Genomic DNA, 25,269 nt, shown 5'->3' with positions numbered 1-25,269 from the left:
CCGCACCTATAACGAGAACGGAGCCGGGGAGAGTTGTGGCTGGAGGACCCCGGGTTTCCCAGGGTCCGACCACCACCAGGCGCAGCTCCCCGCCTCTCCCATTGAAGTGAATGGGAGCGCACCGCACATGCGCGGCCAACGCTCCCATTCATTTCTATGGGGCCGACGGAAATAGCCGAGCCAGGGCTCGGCTATTTTCGGCGGCTCCATAGAAATGAACGGAGGGCGGCTGCGCATGCGCAGTGCGCCCGCCTCCACTTTCTCTGCTCCGTTCTCCTTATAGGTGCGGGTCCCAGCGGTGGGACCCGCACCTATCAGACAATGGGGGCATATCCTAGCAATATGCCCCCATTGTCTAAGATAGGATAACCCCTTTAAGGTGAAATAGGGCTGAGTCCTTAAGGGGTTAAGCTCTTCCAAGCCACGGTAGTCCTTAGGATCGGTGATAACGCCTGTAGGGAAACACCATAAACCCATTCACTAGTCTAGATTCAATAGGGATGGTGGCGGCCAGTATATGGAATGGAGACAATAATATGTGGGTATTACATAGCAGCAGTATGTACCTACTATGTGGCAGTATCATGTTGGTGTTATAAATATGGCAGTATTATGTGAACACGTCTGTATGGGGTTATATGTGGACATTGAGCAGCAGTAGTGTATGGTTGCAATTTGGCAATATTATTTAGGGACTGTATGATGCACTTGCTCTCAGGAGTCGACACCCCTGCCTCGTAGCCTCACAGGACCAGTATGTACACATCGGGCAGTCAGATGAGAGATGACAGAGGTCTTTTCCAGAAGATGCAGTATATGCCACGACAGCCATGCCATTCCGTCAGAAAAGCGTGCCCGCCACTGCCAGCACTCCAGTGACTTCCATAGAGGTGACTGGTGACGCAGCCTCGCTTACCTTTGCAAGTCGAGGTGGGAGAATGTGGCGCGGGCGAGGCGTACACAAGGGCAGGGAGCAGGGAGGTCAGGAGGAGGAGGAGCAAGTAGGGGCAAGTAAGTCCTTCATTACGCGAGCGATGCCGCTCGCATAGTGAAGGATAGGATCGGGAGTCGGGACACGAAGCTGCCTTGGGCCCCCCAGGAGCAACTAGGCCCGGGGCAGCTGCACCTTTTGCCCCACCTTCAAGACGGCCACCACTGCTGGATTGCATTGGTGGCCGTAACCACTGGAAATCAGCAGTGTATAATGCAAATAAAAAATTAATCAAACCAGCAAAGGAGGCAATCACAATACATTAGTGCCTTATATAAATGCCATTTGCTGGTGAGACAACCCTTTTAACCCCTTAGTGACCAGCCTGTTTTGGGCCTTACTGACCAAGCGTTTTTCTACCTTTTTTCATTGTCGCATTCCAAGAGCTATAACTTTTTTATTTTTCTGTCTATATAGCTTTATGAGGGCTTGTTTTTTGCTGGACAAGTTGTGGATTTTAATGGCACCATTGTGGGGTACACATAAATTTCTGATTAACTTTTATTAACTCTTTCTGGGAATGAGATGGGAAAAACAGCAATACTGCCACTGCGTTTTTTTATGTTATAAATTTTACAGCGTTTATTTTTTTAATACGGTATAATGTTCCTATATTAATGTAGTGATTATAGTAATATGTTTGTTCACAGTTCCACTAAACTACAATTGCAAATTGCATACAATCTGCGAATAGTTCAAACGAACTGCTCATACCAGATCATACTCAACCAATCTGCAAATAGTTGCTGCTAACTGCATACTGCAAACTGTAAAACAAGTTGAGCAAGTAGAACTATTAGTTAGACCACAGATATACCTGATATCATTATATCAGAGAAAATATAAAGTGCTTAAATAACTTAAAGTGACAGTACAGATACTGAAGAGAGAAATATATCCACCATTGTATGTTGAATGACAAGATTGAACAGTTGAATCACCAGCTTATGCATACCGCCATTTGTGATATGTTATATACATGGACTATCTGCTGCGGAGGTGGCAGTGTTATATATGAAGAAAAGTGGAAGTTAATAAAGAAGTTATTTCAAGCATTTGGTGTGCTCTTTAAACCTACTGTTTCCAAAGAATGGAGCTAGAGGAATTACAGAGTAACAGTCTGATTGGACTAAAAAGTTAGAGATATCAAAATTCCTCTAATGCCACAGCGCAAAAGGCACTTCATAGTGCTGTGTCTGCCACATTATTAGCCGTTGTGTGGTGAAGCGAGAAAATTACAGCCTTTTTGTCATGTATTAGTGGAAAACGTAGGCCCCTTTCACACGGCGAGTATTCCGCACGGATGCGATGGGTGAGTTGAACGCATTGCACCCGCACTGAATCCTGACCCATTCATTTCTATAGGGCTGTTCACATGAGCTGTGATTTTGACACATTGCAGCATGCTCTATTTTGTGTGTTTTTCACGTAACGCAGGCCCCATAGAAATGAATAGGGTGTGTGAAAATCGCAAGCATCCTCAAGCAAGTGCGGATACGGTGCGATTTTCACGCACGGTTGCTAGAAGATGATCGGGATGGAGACCTGATCATTATTATTTTCCCTTAGAACATGGTTATAAGGGAAAATTATAACATTCTAAATACAGAATGCATAGTAAAATAGCGCTGGAGGGGTTAAAAACTCACCTTAGTGCACTTGATCGTGCAGCCCGGCTTCTCTTCTGTCTCCTTCTTTGCTGATTGCAGGAACAATACCTGTGTTGACGTCACTCCGGTCATCACATGATCCATCACATGATCTTTTACCATGGTGATGGATCATGTGATAGATCATGTGATGACCGGAGTGACGTCACCACAGGTCCTGTTCCTGCAATCAGCAAAGAAGGAGACAGAAGAGAAGCCGGGCTGCGCGATCAAGTGGACTAAGGTAAGTTAAATTTTTCATTTATTTTATTTAACCCCTTCCAGCGCTATTTTACTATGCATTCTGTATTCAGAATGTTATTATTTTCCCTTATAACCATGTTATAAGGGAAAATAATACAATCTACAGAACACCGATCCCAAGCCTGAACTTCTGTGAAGAAGTTCGGGTTTGGGTACCAAACATGCGCGATTTTTCTCACGAGAGTGCAAAACGGATTACAATGTTTTTCCCCGAACCCGCACATTTTTCTGCAACGACCGTGTGAAAGGGGCCTAAAAGTATTATTTGCAGTTCATCGTGCAGTTATATGTTCTAAAGCCATTTTTTTGCGTGAATAAGTGGAAAAAATAAGGGCTCATTTGGTGTTCAGCTGTGCAGTTATATGTTCTAAAGCATTTTTGAGGGTGTATTATAACACTTTAAATTCAGTGCATATAACCAGTTCCAATTTCTACACAATAACTTTCCCACAAAGAAAAAAGTAAAGAAAATGTATAGACTGCCGTCATTAAAAACATAGTATATAAATAAAACACACACACAAGACCATATCTTGAGTATACTCGTGTGTAGCAAGTTCAGGAAAACCGCATTGCATGAACAGCATACTGGACCCTGGTCTGAACAGAGACCAATAAATGGTGTTCTCCTGACAAGTGCTGTAATGTTGGATGACTAAGTTTTTAATCCGTGTATATGTAGATCTTATAAAACAGATGGCCCTTGCTGACAATACACCTCCTCCTATTAATATATATAAAATAGAGACAAGTGTGCTAGGCATTTTAAATATGAAGAGTAGGGTTGAGCGAACCCGAACTTTAGGATTTTTTGACCCAGGACCCGAACCCAAAAATTTCTGTAAAAGTTCGGGGCTCGGTGTTCGGCGCTTTCTTGGTTCTTTTTCAAAGGCTGCAGAGCAGCCAAACAACAAGCGGTTAACTGTCTGACCTTAGAAGCCATCACATCCATGCCTACTAATGGCATGGCTGTGATTGGCCAGAGCAGCATGTGACACAGGCTCTATATAAGCTTGAGTCACGTAGCGCTGCACGTCACTCTGCTGTTACTAGTGTAGGGAGAGGATGCTGCTGGACTTGTGATTTCAGGGAGAGAATAGGAAAGAATCTAACTCAGCGATCTACAGATAAATAGTTGTATGGGTGCAGGGCACAATCGTTTTACCCTGCCCTGAGCCCATTGACTAAAAAAAATAACTTTTATAATTCTGTTAGTTAGGTGGGCGGTGGCGGCGGCCATTTTATACAAGCTCAGTGCACCAGTACTGCATCTGAGCTTTTGGGACATTGCAAATCACAATTTTTTGAGCAATCTACAACATCTGGATTAGTCAGTGTGCAATTTAAGGAAGAAATGCACCCATCATTTTCTGGGGTTTTAAAAACGCACTATTTTGCCCAAAAACTGTATTTTCCTGATCTGCAAGTGTTAAATTCAAGTTTAATATATACAGCTTTCATATTCTGTTACCAAAAAAACACTTTTTTGGCAATCTACAACATCTGGATTAGTCAGTATCTAATTTAAGCTAGAAATACACCCATCATTTTCTGGGGTTTTAAAAAAACACTTTTTTGACAAAAAACACAATTTTCAGGCCTTGCAGCATCAGCATGTGTGAAAATGCAGGCTTATATACTGCTGTCAAATTCAGTTGTTAAACATACACTCGTTTGGGCAACAAAAATGTTGTTGTCAGCCTTTGATGCAGATGTCATTGTGAGATACACCCTTAATATATTTGGGTTAGATTCAGATTTGAAATACCGCCATTTAGTGCACCAATATTGAATTCCGGCCTACACTGGTTCAGGCCGTGTGAGATACACCCTCTACATACAGGGGTTTGATTCAGGCATTTGAAATACAGCCATTTTTGGCAAAGAAATCTTTCATTCAGGCCTACACTGGTTCAGACCATGTGAGATACACCCTCTACATACAGGGGTTTGATTCAGGCATTTGAAATACAGCCATTTGAAATACAGCCATTTGAAAAGTTACCAGCGTAACACCTCCACCACCAACTTCAGCACAGCCAGGGGTAAACGACAGCAGGCAGTTTTAAAACTTATCTGTTTGGGGGGCAAACCCCACACTGCGCAGGAGCTGTGGACGGGCCCTGAACAACAGACCGATGAGTGTTTTTTTGCCAGTCAGCCTCAAGCCCGGCCTGGTGGTGTGCAATAATGGGTAAAATCTCGTAGCAGCTCTGGGACTAGCCGGTTTGACGCATGTGCCTGGCGCATGTGCTGAATTTGGTGGTGCAGAGATACCTTAAAAATGACCCCGATATGTCAGAGCTGCTGCATAAAGTGTGGGCCGTCTGTGCGCGCTTTTGGCGCTCTCACCCTGCTGCTGCTCGCCTGTCAGCGCTGCAGCGTAACTTCGGCCTTCCCGCTCACCGCCTCATATGCAATACTTTGTTTCGAGTACTCCACCAACATGGCCAGTGCCGATAACGCCGTTCTCAGCGTTACTATCCCGCTTCTATGCCTCCTTGAAAAAACACTTCTGGCAATGATGGAAGAGGATGTGGATTAGGAGGAGGAAGAGGGATCATTTCGTAGGGTTTCTGGCCAGTCATTCCCAAGTGGCTCCGAGGGTTGGTTCCTGCACCCACAAACCCAAGGTACACAATTGTCCAGCCAGGGCACAGCTCTAGAGGATGACGAGGCGGAGGATGAGGAGGAAGAGATGGAGGAGGAAGAACCATGTTCACAGCAGGGTGGCACCCAGACAAGCTCATGGCCATCACTGGTGCGTGGATGGGGGGATACAGAAGACACAGACGATACACCTCCCTCAGAGGACAGCTTTCTGTTGCTTCTGGGCAGCCTGGCACACATGAGCGATTACATGCTGCAGTGTCTCTGCAACGACCGCCAAGTTGCCCACATTCTAACTTGTGCTGATTACTGGGTGGCCACGCTACTGGATCCCCGTTACAAGGACAACGTACCATCCTTAATTCTGTCACTGGAGTGTGATCGTAAGATGCGCAAGTACAAGCGCACGCTGGTAGACGCGCTGCTGGTGGCATTCCCACCTGACAGCGGGGGCACAGTGGAAGCACAAGGCGAAGGCAGAGGACGAGGAAGAGGTCGCCAAAGTAGCTGGGGCACCACCAGCACCTCAGAAGGCAGGGTTAGCATGGCCGAAATGTGGAAAAGCTTTGTCAGCACGCCACAACAACCAGCACCATCAGCTGATATGGAACGTCTTAGCAGGAGGCAGCATTTCACCAACATTGTGGAGCAGTATGTGTCCATACGCCTACACTTACTGAATGACGGGTCTGCCCCTTAAACTTCTGGGTCTCCAACTTGGGCACATGGCCTGTGCTTGCCCTTTACGCCTTGGGGGTGCTGGCCTGCCCTGCAGCCAGTGTATTATCTAAACGTGTGGTTAGCATGGCAGAGGGCGCCATCACAGACAAGCGCAGGCATGAACCAGGCATGGATCCCTCAGGACTTGTCCGTACCTTGTCCAGAACAGACATGTATACAGACACTAACCAGCCATTGTTATACTGCAGCGCAATTGCTCATGTTTGTATTTTGGATATTTCACACTCTTTTGGAGTGTACCCTAATTTAAAAAAATTTAATCAAAACCAAAAACCTGTTTTGGCTACCTCGTCCTACTCGACCGCCGCTTCCACCCACACTGCTACGTCCACAACCTCCTCAAACTCCTACTCCATATGGAACTCCTCCATATGGAAAAAATGTACGCATTTTATTTTATATAATTTCACTACTTTGTCATTTACATTTTCGGGTGAAATTCACCAATCTTTGGGTGTATAGTACCACTGCTATACCTAGTAGGCCGGTTAAAAAAATTAAAATAAATTGTCATTTACATTTTCAGGTGAAATTCACCAATTTGTGGGTGTATATTACCACTGCTATACCTAGTAGGCCGGTTAAAAAAAAAATTGTCATTTGCATTTTAGGGTGAAATTCACCAATTTTGGTGTGTATAGACCACTGCTATACCTAGTAGACCGGTAAAAAATAAAAATAAATTGTCAGTTACATTTTCTGGTGAAGTTAACAAATTTTTGGGGGTATAGTTCCACCGCTATACCTAGTAGACAGGTTAAACAAAAAATATATAATTGTCAGTTATAAATTCTGGTGAAATCCACCAATTTTGGTGTGATGTACCACTCCTATACCTAGTAGACCAAAAAAAATGTCAGTTAAATTTTTGGGTGTAATATACCCCTCCTCTACCTAGTTGACAAGCTTAATAAATTTCAATAATTTTTCTGTTACATTCTTGGGTTGACATTATACAATTTTAGACGTGAATAAACACCTGATATGTATAGGTGACAGGGAATAAAATTAAATAAATTATTCAGTAATTAATGCACGCCACATCCTTTCATTCAATGCTTAAACTTTGAAAAGTTTTCACACTTTTAAGCTTTAATATTTTCTCCCATATTTCAACTCTATAATTTTAAATTTGAAAAAATGTATCCTCCCTTGGATGTGGTCTCTCTTTCTCACGCTCCCTCTCTGGCCTGGAACCCTGATTCCCCGCCACCTGTGATCACCATGGTAGGCGCATAAAAGCACATTGAAAGTTGATAGCGCAGATATCAAATTGGATCGTGAATATCACGGGGACGTGCGACATGGTGGGGCAGTAAGTGTGTAAGTGTGCACACACCTACATGAACTGACTGACAGGGGTCAGCCCCTGCAACTTCTGGGTCTCCAAATTGGGCACATGGCCTGAGCTTGTCCTTTACCCCTTGGAGGTGCTGGCCTGCCCTGCAGCCAGTGTATTGTCTGAACGTCTGTTTAGCATGACTAGAGGGGGTTATCACAGGTTATATTTCCCAATGTTTTGGGGTGCACCCTAATTTAAAAAAATGCACATACATTTAAAACCAAAAAGAAATGTAGGCTACCTCCTCCTCCTCCACCGCCACTTCCACCTACACCGCCACATCCACCGCCTCCTCAACCTCCTACTTCATATGGACCTGGTCCTCCTAGATCAAGATTATTATTTTATTTTTTTATGTATTTTAGGTTATTTTAAGTCATTTCCCTATCCACATTTGCTTGCAGAGCACTTGCCATGCTCTTAACCACATTTTGACAACATTTTCAGCCCTCTAGCCCTTTCCATGACATTTTTACAGCCATTTTAGTGGTCAAAAGTTCGTGTCCCCATTGACTTCAATGGGGTTCAGGTTCGGGGTCACGGTCAGGGTCAAGTTGAGTCCCAAACTCAAACTTTTTTCTCAAGTTCGGCCAAACCCGTCGAGCCCGAACATTCAGGTGTCTGCTCAACTCTAATAAAGAGCTATTGGTATAGATACATCAATTCTCTTTTCAGATTGAGTCCCAAAGAAAAGCGGGTACCCAATCTGAATATCCAATAAGCTTCCTGTGACAATATATTTTTCTTTAAATTTCCACCCCTAGGGGGAAGTGACACTTTCTCAATCACGTATGCTCGAAAGCTATCCACATTTCGGTTATGTCTATAAATAAAATGGTTTGCTGCGCTTGATATTCCTATAGCTCTGGGATTGGCTATGTAATTTAAATGTTCACGTATCCTAGTTTTGGTCTGCTATGGCAGATACATCGACGATTTGCTCATCATGTGGAGTGGTGATGTGTCTGCCATACCAGACTTTGTTGAATTCGCCAAAATGAATGCGTACAATATGCGTTTCACACATAATATGGATATGCATAATATGTGCTTTTTGGATCTGAAATTAATAGGTATTCCAGATGCAATTATTTATATGAAGACTTATAGCAAAGAGATATCTGGAAATACTATCCTTCAGGGCAGTAGTCATCATCCAGGTCATACTACAAAAGCCATTCCAGTAGGGGAATTTATTAGAGCGAGAAGAAACTGTAGTACAGATTTGGGGTTTGAAGAGGAGAGTAATCTTATATGGGCTAGATTAAAAAACAGGTGCTATGCTGATTGGATGCTCAGACGAGCTAAAAATATTAGCCAAAAATAAAAATAGAAATGATCTCCTCTTCAAATCCCATAGGTATGATTCGAAAAGTGGAACTGTGAATAAGAATAAACCGACATTAGTACTTACCTACAGTCGACAGTTTCCTCTCATAAAACAAGCGGTACACAGGTGCCTTCCAATCCTGTTTGAGGACAACATGGTGTCATATGTTCCAGAGTTTACCAATTAGCGACTCCATACACGATATTGTGAATTAATAATTTTCTTTTATTTATTTAATGGCATATTATAAGCCGCAATGTTCGTTATTTACTAAAATTAACCAATTAACAAATTAATCATAACTTAGTGTAACTTAAATCCAACTTGTCCACTCAAACCTTTTGAGCGACTTACCCCATAATGAACATCGAAACATCTTAAATGTAGGGCAGGGGGGAGATGATTATCTGCCCTGTGTGAGCGCATTAACAGTTTGTTTTTTTCTGTTATAGGTCTCCCCCGCCTTGACCGTTAGGCTGCCATCCAATGATAGTGAAGATGAGGATAACAGCTCCAAATCTTCCGTTGGGCTCCGTGGATGACACCTATCATCAGGTAACACAACTTTATTGACTACATAACCAATACAATAAACGGAACCATGACACCATGCGTTCCCTTCATTGTATTACTCAACGAGTTAGGGCTCTTTCATAGTGTCATATGTTCCAGAGTTTACCAATTAATGACACCATACACGATATTGTGAATTAATACTTTTCTTTTCTTTATTTAATGGCATATTATAAGCCGTGATGTTCGTTATTTACTAAAATTAACCAATTAACAAATTAATCATAACTTACTGTAACTTAAATCCAACTTGTCCACGCAAAATTTTGAGCAACTTACCGTATAGGCCATGTAAACTACATGACATCCCCCAAACATCGCAGGCCTGTTTCTATGATGTTTTGAAATCCTACATTCACAATGTCGTTGCCAATGTCAGACAGATTCATCAAATTGTCTGAGTAAAGCCCTTTTACAAAGCCTTCCATTTCTGTATGTCTGTATGTATTCACTCTACATTCATATTTTTTGGAATTGTTTATTTACTTTTTTCTAATTTTTTCCATAAATCACAGATCCTTATGTGGCCAGATCATCTTGGGAATCATCTCCGAAAAGGTAATTAATGTTTTGGGGGAAGCTAAACTCAGATTACTTCAAATTGATCTAAATTCAGAAATCAAATCTATTGACTTAATACGGCCCATGTAATTTTTGCCTATATGTATAACTAAGTCAGGGTGAGGTAAGTTATTGGACATATTTTTACATTCATACAGTAAATCTTTCATTCTGAAGTCCCATTTTCCATTCCAGTGAATGGTAATCTTGTTATTCAAACCTAACGTGGTTGTATAGTTACGTTCCGCTGCACGTTTTTTTGTTCCGACCACAATGGCGTTTCCCACGATCCATATTGTGCAGTTTATTCCTATAAAATAAAAATTACTAAGCTAAAATTAAATGAGGTCTTACATAAAATTTGAATCTATTCGATTTCCATCCACCAATGACCTTTGAATCAAGGTTGAGTTGGGCCGCTAAAGTAGCTGCTCCTATTCAACTTCAAGTTATCATATCCTAAATGGCTAAAACATTTTTTAAGAATATAGTTGAATTGGAATTTTGTAACCGGGGTATGATCTAAATGCATAAATAACACACAATGTATTTTAGGTCTGAGAGTAATCCATCCAAGAATTTAGATCTATCCAGTGACCTTTGTTATATTGGTCTGTTTTTGATCTTTTAATGTAAATTTTTAACTGAGATGTATGTAATTGTATGTCAGAAATTAGAATAGGTGATGTTTCTCTCTTATTTTCAGCAGCTAACTCACTAATGCGGAGAGCAGCTTTTAAGAACACCGTTCTGAAAAGATGAGCTTTGAAATTGGAAGAACAAGTTAATAGTAAACAGTTGTAAATTTTTAATGAATTATGTACTGATATTGGTCTTGTTCTTTCTTTGCTTATAGATGTCCTTTTTAGACCTTTCAGCACTTGGTTTATTAAGAAGGCCGAACGAATAGATTCATATTTGTTTATTTTGCGAAAGAAAGAAATTCTGGCTAATAATTTATAAATAGAGTTGATGGAAGAATTTTTTCCATAGACTCTATTATAAATTGGAACATGTTCAGCGTGTTAATACATGTTGTAAATAAACCTATCTAAGTTATGGAGATCACAAAATTCTGTCCATTTCTTCCAAGCCGTTTCTTCCAGTAAGCTGTCCAGGTGTTAGTGGCTAATGAACTTCTTAAGCGATCTTCCAAAATTTTTAAATTTTGTTCCAAAGATGAGGTGGACATGGCAAGTTCTGTGCAGTAGCGTCTGGAACTAATTTTCTGAAGTATTCCATGTTCTGGCGAGATAAAGAATCGGCTATTAAATTACTTTTACCTTGCACATATTTGGCTTTGATCCAAATGTTGTTAAACAGGCAAAATAACACCACCTCTGTAAGTAATGTAATAACCGGTTTGGATTTTGAAGATAAATAATTTAATGCGAATACAACCCCTTTGTTGTCAGCTGAGAGGAGTATTCTTTTGCTTTTGAAAGGAGTTTTCCAGATATTCAGCGAAACCAGAAGAGGGAATAATTCAATAAAAACAAAACATTTTGTAAGGCCATTGTTTGTTTAGTCGTATGTGAAAAAATGGGGATGTTTTTCCTTGAATTGCTCTGTATAGGCACTTTGAAAACACCCTACCCATCGGTATCACTCTGGAAATAAAATCTAGTGAGCCCAGCAAAGATTGAAGATTGAAGCGTTGTCTTTCTTTTCTTTAGAAGGTTGGAAATAGCAATTACAATTTTTTTGATCTTTTTTTGGGGAATAGAAAACTGCATATTAATTGTGTCTATATCAATGTTAGGCTAGTTGTAGGGAAAACAGTCTTTTCTTCTACAAGTGGAATATTAAATTCCTTTTCTAAAGGGAACCTGTCATGTGGATATTTGATTATAATCTAACTAATTATATACAATCATTAACTACTAAAAAGTGCCTTAGATGTATTCACTTACTGGTGTGATAGATGGTTACCTGTCATGTTACTTGATATGAGTCCAGCGTGATGTCATTGAGTCCAGCGTATATTTAATTCAGAGCTATAGCCACTCCCCTGCCCACCTGCTGCTGATTCATATGGAAAAAAAACTGTCAATCTGCAGCCGGCAGGCGGGGAGAGTCAGGAGCTCATAAATATTCATGACTCATCATTATCAGCTGGAGCTTTTCAATACAAGATGTTTCCAGATTGACTGGGTCAATTAAAGAAAGTGATCCAGCATTTTGCTAAGAGAATCAGTCACTTATTTATGTTGCCCTTAGTTAGGACACCATAAAACTGGTGACAGGTTCCCATAAGGATATAAATAATTTTTAATAATAAAAGACAATCATCAGTATTTCTCTTTCCAATGAATAGAAAGTAATCTAGATAATGAATTACTCTTCCTGTATGCGGAGGTTGTTCTAATACCCACTGTGAAAATGTAGAAAACGCTTCAAAATAGTGAAGCTCATGGGTAAGGCCTGGAGAAAAAGGCTCCTTGGAATTGGAATCCCAATGAGTTGAAGACATTTGGATGAATAGGTAATAATCTAAAAGCAGACTTTATGTCTGTTTTTGCCAGGAGAGCATTATTGCCCATTTCATTTAATATTTTCAGTGCAGAGTCAAATGCGGCATAAGACACCGAAGTGGTGTTTTTGTCAATCTCATCATTTTTTTTTTAGGATAAGAAAGATTAATGGATGAAGAGGAAGGAATTATTTTCTTTCTTTGGTACAATACCAATTGGATATAGAAGAAAGTTAATGAAGGGAGGGGCAGATAGTTCGATTTCTTTATATATTTATTCTTTTATAATGTTTGGGTTTAAATTAACTTATTTTAAATTATTTACCCATTGGCAACCTAATCCTTTGGCACAAAATAAAACTTTTGAGAATCCAGTGTATAGGAGTTCAGCTATCCGTTTGTCTGGATAGCATCTTAGCCATGGGGTTAATTTTGTTAAACTCACTGGGGGTCGTGATTTTTTCCGTATCTTTAGTATTGGCATTTCCCATAATCCTCATTTTTTTGTAACATTTAAATACTGGGTGGGAACCATTGCAGAAGGTGCATTTGTGTTGATATTTGCAATTGATTGCCTATCTGCATTGGTTCTCATTAGAGTTGAGCGAACACCTGGATGTTCGGGTTCGAGAAGTTCGGCCGAACATCCCGGAAATGTTCGGGTTCGGGATCCGAACCCGATCCGAACTTCGTCCCGAACCCGAACCCCATTGAAGTCAATGGGGACCCGAACTTTTCGGCACTAAAACGGCTGTAAAACAGCCCAGGAAAGGGCTAGAGGGCTGCAAAAGGCAGCAACATGTAGGTAAATCCCCTGCAAACAAATGTGGATAGGGAAATTAATTAAAATAAAAATTAAATAAATAAAAATTAACCAAAATCAATTGGAGAGAGGTTCCATAGCAGAGAATCTGGCTTCCCGTCACCCACCACTGGAACAGTCCATTCTCAGATATTTAGGCCCCGGCACCCAGGCAGAGGAGAGAGGTCCCGTAACAGACAATCTGGCTTCATGTCAGCAGAGAATCAGTCTTCATGTCATAGCAGAGAATCAGGCTTCACGTCACCCACCACTGTAAGAGTCCATTTTCATAAATTTAGGCCCAGCACCCAGGCAGAGGAGAGAGGTCCCGTAACAGACAATCTGGCTTCATGTCAGCAGAGAATCAGTCTTCATATCATAGCAGAGAATCTGGCTTCCCGTTACCCACCACTGGAACAGTCCATTCTCAGATATTTAGGCCCCGGCACCCAGGCAGAGGAGAGAGGTCCCGTAACAGACAATCTGGCTTCATGTCAGCAGAGAATCAGTCTTCATATCATAGCAGAGAATCAGGCTTCACGTCAGCCACCACTGCAACAGTCCATTGTCATAAATTCAGGCCCAGCACCCAGGCAGAGGAGAGAGGTCCCGTAACAGACAATCTGGCTTCATGTCAGCAGAGAATCAGTCTGCATGTCATAGCAGAGAATGAGGCTTCACGTCACCCACCACTGCAACAGTCCATTTTCATAAATTTAGGCCCAGCACCCAGGCAGAGGAGAGAGGTCCCGTAACAGAGGATCTGGCTTCATGTCACCAGAGAATCAGTCTGCATGTCATAGCAGAGAATCAGGCTTCACGTCACCCACCACTGCAACAGTCCATTTTCATAAATTTAGGCCCAGCACCCAGGCAGAGGAGAGAGGTCCCGTAACAGAGGATCTGGCTTCATGTCACCAGAGAATCAGTCTGCATGTCATAGCAGAGAATCAGGCTTCACGTCAGCCACCACTGCAACAATCCATTGGCATATATTTAGGCCTAGCACACAGGCAGAGGAGAGAGGTCCCGTAACAGACAATCTGGCTTCATGTCAGCAGAGAATCAGTCTTCATATCATAGCAGAGAATCAGGCTTCACGTCAGCCACCAATGCAACAGTCCATTGTCAGATATTTAGGCCCAGCACCCAGGCAGAGGAGAGAGGTCCCGTAACAGAGGATCTGGCTTCATGTCAGCAGAGAATCAGTCTTCATGTCATAGCAGAGAATCAGGCTTCACGTCACCCACCACTGTAAGAGTCCATTTTCATAAATTTAGGCCCAGCACCCAGGCAGAGGAGAGAGGTCCCGTAACAGACGATCTGGCTTCATGTCAGCAGAGAATCAGTCTGCATGTCATAGCAGAGAATGAGGCTTCACGTCACCCACCACTGCAACAGTCCATTTTCATAAATTTAGGCCCAGCACCCAGGCAGAGGAGAGAGGTCCCGCAACAGAGGATCTGGCTTCATGTCAGCAGAGAATCAGTCTGCATGTCATAGCAGAGAATCAGGCTTCACGTCAGCCACCACTGCAACAGTCCATTGTCATAAATTCAGGCCCAGCACCCAGGCAGAGGAGAGAGGTCCCGTAACAGACAATCTGGCTTCATGTCACCAGAGAATCAGTCTGCATGTCATAGCAGAGAATGAGGCTTCACGTCAGCCACCACTGCAACAATCCATTGGCATATATTTAGGCCTAGCACACAGGCAGAGGAGAGGTTCATTCAACTTTGGGTAGCCTTGCAATATAATGGTAAAATGAAAATAAAAATAGGATTGAATGAGGAAGTGCCCTGGAGTCCAATAATATATGGTTATGGGGAGGTAGTTAATGTCTAATCTGGACAAGGGACGGACAGGTCCTGTGGGATCCATGCCTGGTTCATTTTTATGAACGTCAGCTTGTCCACATTGGCTGTAGACAGGCGGCTGCGTTTGTCTGTAATGACGCCCCCTGCCGTGCTGAATACACGTTCAGACAAAACGCTGGCTGCCGGGCAGGCCAGCACCTCCAAGGCATAAAAGGCTAGCTCTGGCCACGTGGACAATTTAGAGACCCAGAAGTTGAATGGGGCCGAACCATCAGTCAGTACGTGGAGGGGTGTGCACACGTACTGTTCCACCATGTTAGTGAAATGTTGCCTCCTGCTAACACGTTGCGTATCAGGTGGTGGTGCAGTTAGCTGTGGCGTGTTGACAAAAGTTTTCCACATCTCTGCCATGCTAACCCTGCCCTCAGAGGAGCTGGCCGTGACACAGCTGCCTTGGCGACCTCTTGCTCCTCCTCTGCCTTGGCCTTGGGCTTCCACTTGTTCCCCTGTGACATTTGGGAATGCTCTCAGTAGCGCGTCTACCAACGTGCGCTTGTACTCGCGCATCTTCCTATCACGCTCCAGTGCAGGAAGTAAGGTGGGCACATTGTCTTTGTAGCGTGGATCCAGCAGGGTGGCAACCCAGTAGTCCGCACAGGTTAAAATGTGGGCAACTCTGCTGTCGTTGCGCAGGCACTGCAGCATGTAGTCGCTCATGTGTGCCAGGCTGCCCAGGGGTAAGGACAAGCTGTCCTCTGTGGGAGGCGTATCGTCATCGTCCTGCCTTTCCCCCCAGCCACGCACCAGTGATGGACCCGAGCTGCGTTGGGTGCCACCCCGCTGTGACCATGCTTCATCCTCATCCTCCTCCACCTCCTCCTCATCCTCGTCCTCCTCGTCCTCCAGTAGTGGGCCCTGGCTGGCCACATTTGTACCTGGCCTCTGCTGTTGCCAAAAACCTCCCTCTGAGTCACTTCGAAGAGACTGGCCTGAAAGTGCTAAAAATGACCCCTCTTCCTCCTCCTCCTCCTCCTCCTCCTGGGCCACCTCCTCTTCCATCATCGCCCTAAGTGTTTTCTCAAGGAGACATAGAAGTGGTATTGTAACGCTGATAACGGTGTCATCGCCACTGGCCATGTTGGTGGAGTACTCGAAACAGCGCAACAGGGCACACAGGTCTCGCATGGAGGCCCAGTCATTGGTGGTGAAGTGGTGCTGTTCTGTAGTGCGACTGACCCGTGCGTGCTGCAGCTGAAACTCCACTATGGCCTGCTGCTGCTCGCACAGTCTGTCCAGCATGTGCAAGGTGGAGTTCCACCTGGTGGGCACGTCGCATATGAGGCGGTGAGCGGGAAGGCCGAAGTTACGCTGTAGCGCAGACAGGCGAGCAGCGGCAGGATGTGAACGCCGGAAGCGCGAACAGACGGCCCGCACTTTATGCAGCAGCTCTGACATGTCGGGGTAGTTGTGAATGAACTTCTGCACCACCAAATTCAGCACATGCGCCAAGCAAGGGATGTGCGTCAAATTGGCTAGTCCCAGAGCTGCAACGAGATTTCGCCCATTATCACACACCACCAGGCCGGGCTTGAGGCTCACCGGCAGCAACCACTCGTCGGTCTGTTGTTCAATACCCCGCCACAACTCCTGTGCGGTGTGGGGCCTGTCCCCCAAACATATGAGTTTCAGAATGGCCTGCTGACGTTTACCCCGGGCTGTGCTGAAGTTGGTGGTGAAGGTGTGTGGCTGACTGGATGAGCAGGTGGAAGAAGAGGAGGAGGAAGCCGAGAAGGAGGAGGTGGCAACAGGAGGCAAAGAATGTTGCCCTGCGATCCTTGGCGGCGGAAGGACGTGCGCCAAACAGCTCTCCGCCTGGGGCCCAGCTGCCACTACATTTACCCAGTGTGCAGTTAGGGAGATATAGCGTCCCTGGCCGTGCTTACTGGTCCACGTATCTGTGGTTAGGTGGACCTTGCTACAGATGGCGTTGCGCAGTGCACACTTGATTTTATCGGATACTTGGTTGTGCAGGGAAGGCACGGCTCTCTTGGAGAAGTAGTGCCGGCTGGGAACAACATACTGTGGGACAGCAAGCGACATGAGCTGTTTGAAGCTGTCTGTGTCCACCAGCCTAAATGACAGCATTTCATAGGCCAGTAGTTTAGAAATGCTGGCATTCAGGGCCAGGGATCGAGGGTGGCTAGGTGGGAATTTACGCTTTCTATCAAATGTTTGTGAGATGGAGAGCTGAACGCTGGCGTGTGACATGGTTGAGACGCTTGGTGACGGAGGTGGTGGTGGTGGTGTTGGTGGTACATCCCCTGTTTGCTGGGCGGCAGGTGCCAACGTTCCTCCAGAGGCGGAGGAAGAGGCCGAGGCGGCAGCAGCAGAATAGGCCGAGGCGGCAGCAGCAGAAGAGGTAGCAGGGGGAGCCTGAGTGACTTCCTTGGTTTTAAGGTGTTTACTCCACTGCAGTTCATGCTTTGCATGCAGGTGCCTGGTCATGCAGGTTGTGCTCAGGTTCAGAACGTTAATGCCTCGCTTCAGGCTCTGATGGCACAGCGTGCAAACCACTCGGGTCTTGTCGTCAGCACATTGTTTGAAGAAGTGCCATGCCAGGGAACTCCTTGAAGCTGCCTTTGGGGTGCTCGGTCCCAGATGGCGGCGGTCAGTAGCAGGCGGAGTCTCTTGGCGGCGGGTGTTCTGCTTTTGCCCACTGCTCCCTCTTTTGCTACGCTGTTGGCTCGGTCTCACCACTGCCTCTTCCTCCGAACTGTGAAAGTCAGTGGCACGACCTTCATTCCATGTGGGGTCTAGGACCTCATCGTCCCCTGCATCGTCTTCCACCCAGTCTTGATCCCTGACCTCCTGTTCAGTCTGCACACTGCAGAAAGACGCAGCAGTTGGCACCTGTGTTTCGTCATCATCAGAGACATGCTGAGGTGGTATTCCCATGTCCTCATCATCAGGAAACATAAGTGGTTGTGCGTCAGTGCATTCTATGTCTTTCACCGCTGGGGAAGGGCTAGGTGGATGCCCTTGGGAAACCCTGCCAGCGGAGTCTTCAAACAGCATAAGAGACTGCTGCATAACTTGAGGCTGAGACAGTTTCCCTGGTATGCATGGGGGTGATGTGACAGACTGATGGGGTTGGTTTTCAGGCGCCATCTGTGCGCTTTCTGCAGAAGACTGGGTGGGAGATAATGTGAACGTGCTGGATCCACTGTCGGCCACCCAATTGACTAATGCCTGTACCTGCTCAGGCCTTACCATCCTTAGAACGGCATTGGGCCCCACCATATATCGCTGTAAATTCTGGCGGCTACTGGGACCTGAGGTAGTTGGTACACTAGGACGTGTGGATGTGGCAGAACGGCCACGTCCTCTCCCAGCACCAGAGGGTCCACTAACACCACCACGACCATGTCCACGTCCGCGTCCCTTACTAGATGTTTTTCTCATTGTTATGGTTCACCACAACAACAAATATATTATTTGGCCCAATGTATTGTATTCAAATTCAGCGGGATATAAATTTGAGGCCTAGTATTTAGGCGCTGGGTGACCGGTATGGATTTAGTGACAGAATTAGACTTGGAAATGCACAGAAGCGTGTGTGTGAAGTTATTCTGAATGACCCTATGTGCACCTTGAATATTATATACCCTTTTTGGGATAGATTTCAAATAGCTCTGATATAGCAGGAACCACTAAATTATGAAATTGCTAAATTGGGAATTGTATTTCAACCCAGAACAAAAAATGTGCTTTGACGGACACTAAATATCTTGCCCAGCAACAACAGTACAGCGGTAACGAGAGATTTAGCAGGATATAAATTTGAGGCCTAGTATTTAGGCGCTGGGTGACAGGTATGGGTTTAGTGACAGAATTAGACTTGGAAATACACAGTAGCGGGTGTGTGTGAAGTTATTCTGAATGACCCAATGTGCACCTTGAATATTATATACCCTTTTAGGGATAGATTTCAAATAGCTCTGATATAGCAGAAACCACTAAATTATGAAATTGCTAAATTGGGAATTGTATTTCAACCCAGAACAAAAAATGTGCTTTGACGGACACTAAATATCTTGCCCAGCAACAACAGTACAGCGGTAACGAGAGATTTAGCAGGATATAAATTTGAGGCCTAGTATTTAGGCGCTGGGTGACAGGTATGGGTTTAGTGACAGAATTAGACTTGAAAATACACAGTAGCGGGTGTGTGTGAAGTTATTCTGAATGACCCAATGTGCACCTTGAATATTATATACCCTTTTAGGGATAGATTTCAAATAGCTCTGATATAGCAGAAACCACTAAATTATGAAATTGCTAAATTGGGAATTGTACTTCAACCCAGAACAAAAAATGTGCTTTGACGGACACTAAATATCTTTCCAAGCAACAACAGTACAGCGGTAACGAGAGATTTAGCAGGATATAAATTTGAGGCCTAGTATTTAGGCGCTGGGTGACAGGTATGGGTTTAGTGACAGAATTAGACTTGGAAATACACAGTAGCGGGTGTGTGTGAAGTTATTCTGAATGACCCAATGTGCACCTTGAATATTATATACCCTTTTAGGGATAGATTTCAAATAGCTCTGATATAGCAGAAACCACTAAATTATGAAATTGCTAAATTGGGAATTGTATTTCAACCCAGAACAAAAAATGTGCTTTGACGGACACTAAATATCTTGCCCAGCAACAACAGTACAGCGGTAACGAGAGATTTAGCAGGATATAAATTTGAGGCCTAGTATTTAGGCGCTGGGTGACAGGTATGGGTTTAGTGACAGAATTAGACTTGAAAATACACAGTAGCGGGTGTGTGTGAAGTTATTCTGAATGACCCAATGTGCACCTTGAATATTATATACCCTTTTAGGGATAGATTTCAAATAGCTCTGATATAGCAGAAACCACTAAATTATGAAATTGCTAAATTGGGAATTGTACTTCAACCCAGAACAAAAAATGTGCTTTGACGGACACTAAATATCTTTCCAAGCAACAACAGTACAGCGGTAACGAGAGATTTAGCAGGATATAAATTTGAGGCCTAGTATTTAGGCGCTGGGTGACAGGTATGGGTTTAGTGACAGAATTAGACTTGGAAATACACAGTAGCGGGTGTGTGTGAAGTTATTCTGAATGACCCAATGTGCACCTTGAATATTATATACCCTTTTAGGGATAGATTTCAAATAGCTCTGATATAGCAGAAACCACTAAATTATGAAATTGCTAAATTGGGAATTGTACTTCAACCCAGAACAAAAAATGTGCTTTGACGGACACTAAATAACTTTCCCAGCTACAACAGGACAGCGGTAACGAGAGATTTAGCGGGATATAAATTTGAGGCCTAGTATTTAGGCGCTGGGTGACAGGTATGGGTTTAGTGACAGAATTAGACTTGGAAATACACAGTAGCGGGTGTGTGTGAAGTTATTCTGAATGACCCAATGTGCACCTTGAATATTATATACCCTTTTAGGGATAGATTTCAAATAGCTCTGATATAGCAGAAACCACTAAATTATGAAATTGCTAAATTGGGAATTGTACTTCAACCCAGAACAAAAAATGTGCTTTGACGGACACTAAATATCTTTCCAAGCAACAACAGTACAGCGGTAACGAGAGATTTAGCAGGATATAAATTTGAGGCCTAGTATTTAGGCGCTGGGTGACAGGTATGGGTTTAGTGACAGAATTAGACTTGGAAATACACAGTAGCGGGTGTGTGTGAAGTTATTCTGAATGACCCAATGTGCACCTTGAATATTATATACCCTTTTAGGGATAGATTTCAAATAGCTCTGATATAGCAGAAACCACTAAATTATGAAATTGCTAAATTGGGAATTGTACTTCAACCCAGAACAAAAAATGTGCTTTGACGGACACTAAATAACTTTCCCAGCTACAACAGGACAGCGGTAACGAGAGATTTAGCGGGATATAAATTTGAGGCCTAGTATTTAGGCGCTGGGTGACAGGTATGGGTTTAGTGACAGAATTAGACTTGGAAATACACAGTAGCGGGTGTGTGTGAAGTTATTCTGAATGACCCTATGTGCACCTTCAATATGATCTACCCTTTTAGGGATAGATTTCAAATAGCTCTGATATAGCAGAAACCACTAAATTATGAAATTGCTAAATTGGGAATTGTATTTCAACCCAGAAGAAAAAATGTGCTTTGACGGACACTAAATAACTTTCCCAGCTACAACAGGACAGCGGTAACGAGAGATTTAGCAGGATATAAATTTGAGGCCTAGTATTTAGGCGCTGGGTGACAGGTATGGGTTTAGTGACAGAATTAGACTTGAAAATACACAGTAGCGGGTGTGTGTGAAGTTATTCTGAATGACCCAATGTGCACCTTGAATATTATATACCCTTTTAGGGATAGATTTCAAATAGCTCTGATATAGCAGAAACCACTAAATTATGAAATTGCTAAATTGGGAATTGTACTTCAACCCAGAACAAAAAATGTGCTTTGACGGACACTAAATATCTTTCCAAGCAACAACAGTACAGCGGTAACGAGAGATTTAGCAGGATATAAATTTGAGGCCTAGTATTTAGGCGCTGGGTGACAGGTATGGGTTTAGTGACAGAATTAGACTTGGAAATACACAGTAGCGGGTGTGTGTGAAGTTATTCTGAATGACCCAATGTGCACCTTGAATATTATATACCCTTTTAGGGATAGATTTCAAATAGCTCTGATATAGCAGAAACCACTAAATTATGAAATTGCTAAATTGGGAATTGTACTTCAACCCAGAACAAAAAATGTGCTTTGACGGACACTAAATAACTTTCCCAGCTACAACAGGACAGCGGTAACGAGAGATTTAGCGGGATATAAATTTGAGGCCTAGTATTTAGGCGCTGGGTGACAGGTATGGGTTTAGTGACAGAATTAGACTTGGAAATACACAGTAGCGGGTGTGTGTGAAGTTATTCTGAATGACCCTATGTGCACCTTCAATATGATCTACCCTTTTAGGGATAGATTTCAAATAGCTCTGATATAGCAGAAACCACTAAATTATGAAATTGCTAAATTGGGAATTGTATTTCAACCCAGAACAAAAAATGTGCTTTGACGGACACTAAATAACTTTCCCAGCTACAACAGGACAGCGGTAACGAGAGATTTAGCAGGATATAAATTTGAGGCCTAGTATTTAGGCGCTGGGTGACAGGTATGGGTTTAGTGACAGAATTAGACTTGAAAATACACAGTAGCGGGTGTGTGTGAAGTTATTCTGAATGACCCAATGTGCACCTTGAATATTATATACCCTTTTAGGGATAGATTTCAAATAGCTCTGATATAGCAGAAACCACTAAATTATGAAATTGCTAAATTGGGAATTGTACTTCAACCCAGAACAAAAAATGTGCTTTGACGGACACTAAATAACTTTCCCAGCTACAACAGGACAGCGGTAACGAGAGATTTAGCAGGATATAAATTTGAGGCCTAGTATTTAGGCGCTGGGTGACCGGTATGGATTTAGTGACAGAATTAGACTGGGATATGGCCAAAAAATAACCACACTATTGCTGGTTAAATGCACTTGGTGACGGGCGCAGCTTGCCCCTGATGTAGTATATGGCCAAAAAATGAACAGACTATTGCTGGTTAAATGCACTTGGTGTCACAGCTTGACCAACCACACTACTGAGGGTTAAATGCACTTGGTGACGGGCGCAGCTTGCCCCTGATGTAGTATATGGACAAAAAATAAACAGACTATTGCTGGTTAAATGCACTTGGTGTGACAGCTTCACCCTGATGTAGGCTTTAGCCAGAAAACAACCACACCATTGAGGGTTAAATGCACTTGGTGACAGGCGCAGCTTGCCCCTGATTTTGTATATGGCCAAAAAATGAACAGACTATTGCTGGTTAAATGCACTTGGTGTGACAGCTTCACCCTGATGTAGGCTTTAGCCAAAAAACAACCACACCATTGAGGGTTAAATGCACTTGGTGACAGGCGCAGCTTGCCCCTGATTTTGTATATGGCCAAAAAATGAACAGACTATTGCTGGTTAAATGCACTTGGTGTGACAGCTTCACCCTGATGTAGGCTTTAGCCAAAAAACAACCACACCATTGAGGGTTAAATGCACTTGGTGACAGGCGCAGCTTGCCCCTGATTTTGTATATGGCCAAAAAATGAACAGACTATTGCTGGTTAAATGCACTTGGTGTGACAGCTTCACCCTGATGTAGGCTTTAGCCAAAAAACAACCACACCATTGAGGGTTAAATGCACTTGGTGACAGGCGCAGCTTGCCCCTGATTTTGTATATGGCCAAAAAATGAACAGACTATTGCTGGTTAAATGCACTTGGTGTGACAGCTTCACCCTGATGTAGGCTTTAGCCAAAAAACAACCACACCATTGAGGGTTAAATGCACTTGGTCGCAGCTTGTGCTGGCGCACCACAAGACACAAAATGGCCGCCGATCACCCCAGAAAAATGTGACTGACAAACGGTCTGGGCAGCCTAAAAACAGTGAGCAATTGAGGATCAGCAGCTCAATGATCCACAGCTGCAGATCGATCAGTTAATCAAGTCCTTTGGAGGAGTTAATCTGCCTAATCTCGCCCTACTGTCGCAGCCGCAACCTCTCCCTACGCTAATCAGAGCAGAGTGACGGGCGGCGCTATGTGACTCCAGCTTAAATAGAGGCTGGGTCACATGGTGCTCTGGCCAATCACAGCCATGCCAATAGTAGGCATGGCTGTGATGGCCTCTTGGGGCAAGTAGTATGACGCTTGTTGATTGGCTGCTTTGCAGCCTTTCAAAAAGCGCCAAGAAAGCGTCACAAAAGCGCCAAGAAAGCGACGAACACCGAACCCGAACCCGGACTTTTACGAAAATGTCCGGGTTCGGGTCCGTGTCACGGACACCCCAAAATTCGGTACGAACCCGAACTATACAGTTCGAGTTCGCTCATCCCTAGTTCTCATTAAAGGTGAAAGAGATGCCTCTTTTTGAAAGTTGTGTGTTAGAAAATTGACGAAAATTAGAGGTTCTTTGTGGTAGCATTAAATTGAGCCATAGACCCACGTCTTTGGTAACCCACTGAATGTGCGGGTTTTTGTCTGAACATTTCATCATATGAATTCCATGCTTTACCGCCAAAATTGCGATAAGCCTCAAGAATTGAATCCATATGGTAAAAAAGACTGCTACATAGTTCGGGGTGTTTTTCACCCATAACCGCTGAATATATAGCAAATGCCTGAATCCAATCCAATCCAAAATAGATGTTTTTTATTTTTTTGTATCCTCATCGTTTTTTTACTTTCTTTTTTTTTCTTTTTTTTCTCTTTAGCTGATGGAAGCAAATGATATACATCAATAAATTCCCAAATCAATATTTTTTCCTTAATGGATGGGGGAAGGTGGTAACCCAGGGGAGAAATGTGACAGATCATGGCTTCTTTTAAGCAAGAATCTAATATTCCATTTGTAATTTGAGGTAATTGCTTAACGGTTGAGCCATCTGACCCAACATAAACTGGGTCAGATATGACATGAATTTTAGGATTTGGAATGTTTATTGATTTATCCGAATCAATTGATTCGGAATTTAAGTGCAAACGATGGATAAAGGGGTTACATTTTTTATTTCTTTTCTAGACATAAAATTTATGAATTCGTTAAATAAATTATTTTTTCCCTTGGAATTTTTTTGAGTGGTAGAGGGAAAAGGTGAGGTGCACAAATCAGTATTGTCACCATAACTGGTAAAATTGATCTCACCCTCTTGTTGAAGTCCTATGGAAGTGATAGGGAGAGGGGTTGGTTCGGATGGCTCAATCAGATGGTCCTTCTGAGAAGAGGATCTGAGATGATCCGATGGGGATTTATGGATCCTAGACTTCTTGGAAGGTGGAGGAGGTGTATATGCGATCCTGTCCCGGCGATTCCTCTTTCTTCTGTCCGATAAGCTTTAATCGTCACCGTGCATGTGAGCGTCTAGATTGATCTTCTCTGGGCTCGCGCTTTGTACTGTGCAGTAGCCCAAATGAGAAGATCCTGGAGCATCTTTTGTCG

The 25,269-nt window shown here is 43.4% G+C and overlaps 1 protein-coding gene across 1 annotated transcript in view; it reads right to left on the bottom strand.

The window, feature by feature from the left end:
- ZNF831 (zinc finger protein 831) overlaps positions 1–25,269 on the bottom strand; it is a 174,589-nt gene that overhangs the window by 71,520 nt on the left and 77,800 nt on the right. The gene's annotated exons all lie outside the window — the stretch shown is intronic.

This window comes from Bufo gargarizans, chromosome 6 (genome assembly GCF_014858855.1).
Source record: "Bufo gargarizans isolate SCDJY-AF-19 chromosome 6, ASM1485885v1, whole genome shotgun sequence".
In the NCBI taxonomy this organism is placed as follows: Eukaryota; Metazoa; Chordata; class Amphibia; order Anura; family Bufonidae; genus Bufo; species Bufo gargarizans.
The sequence above is the reverse complement of the archived record's forward strand: the minus strand, read 5'-3'. Positions and strand labels throughout refer to the sequence as shown.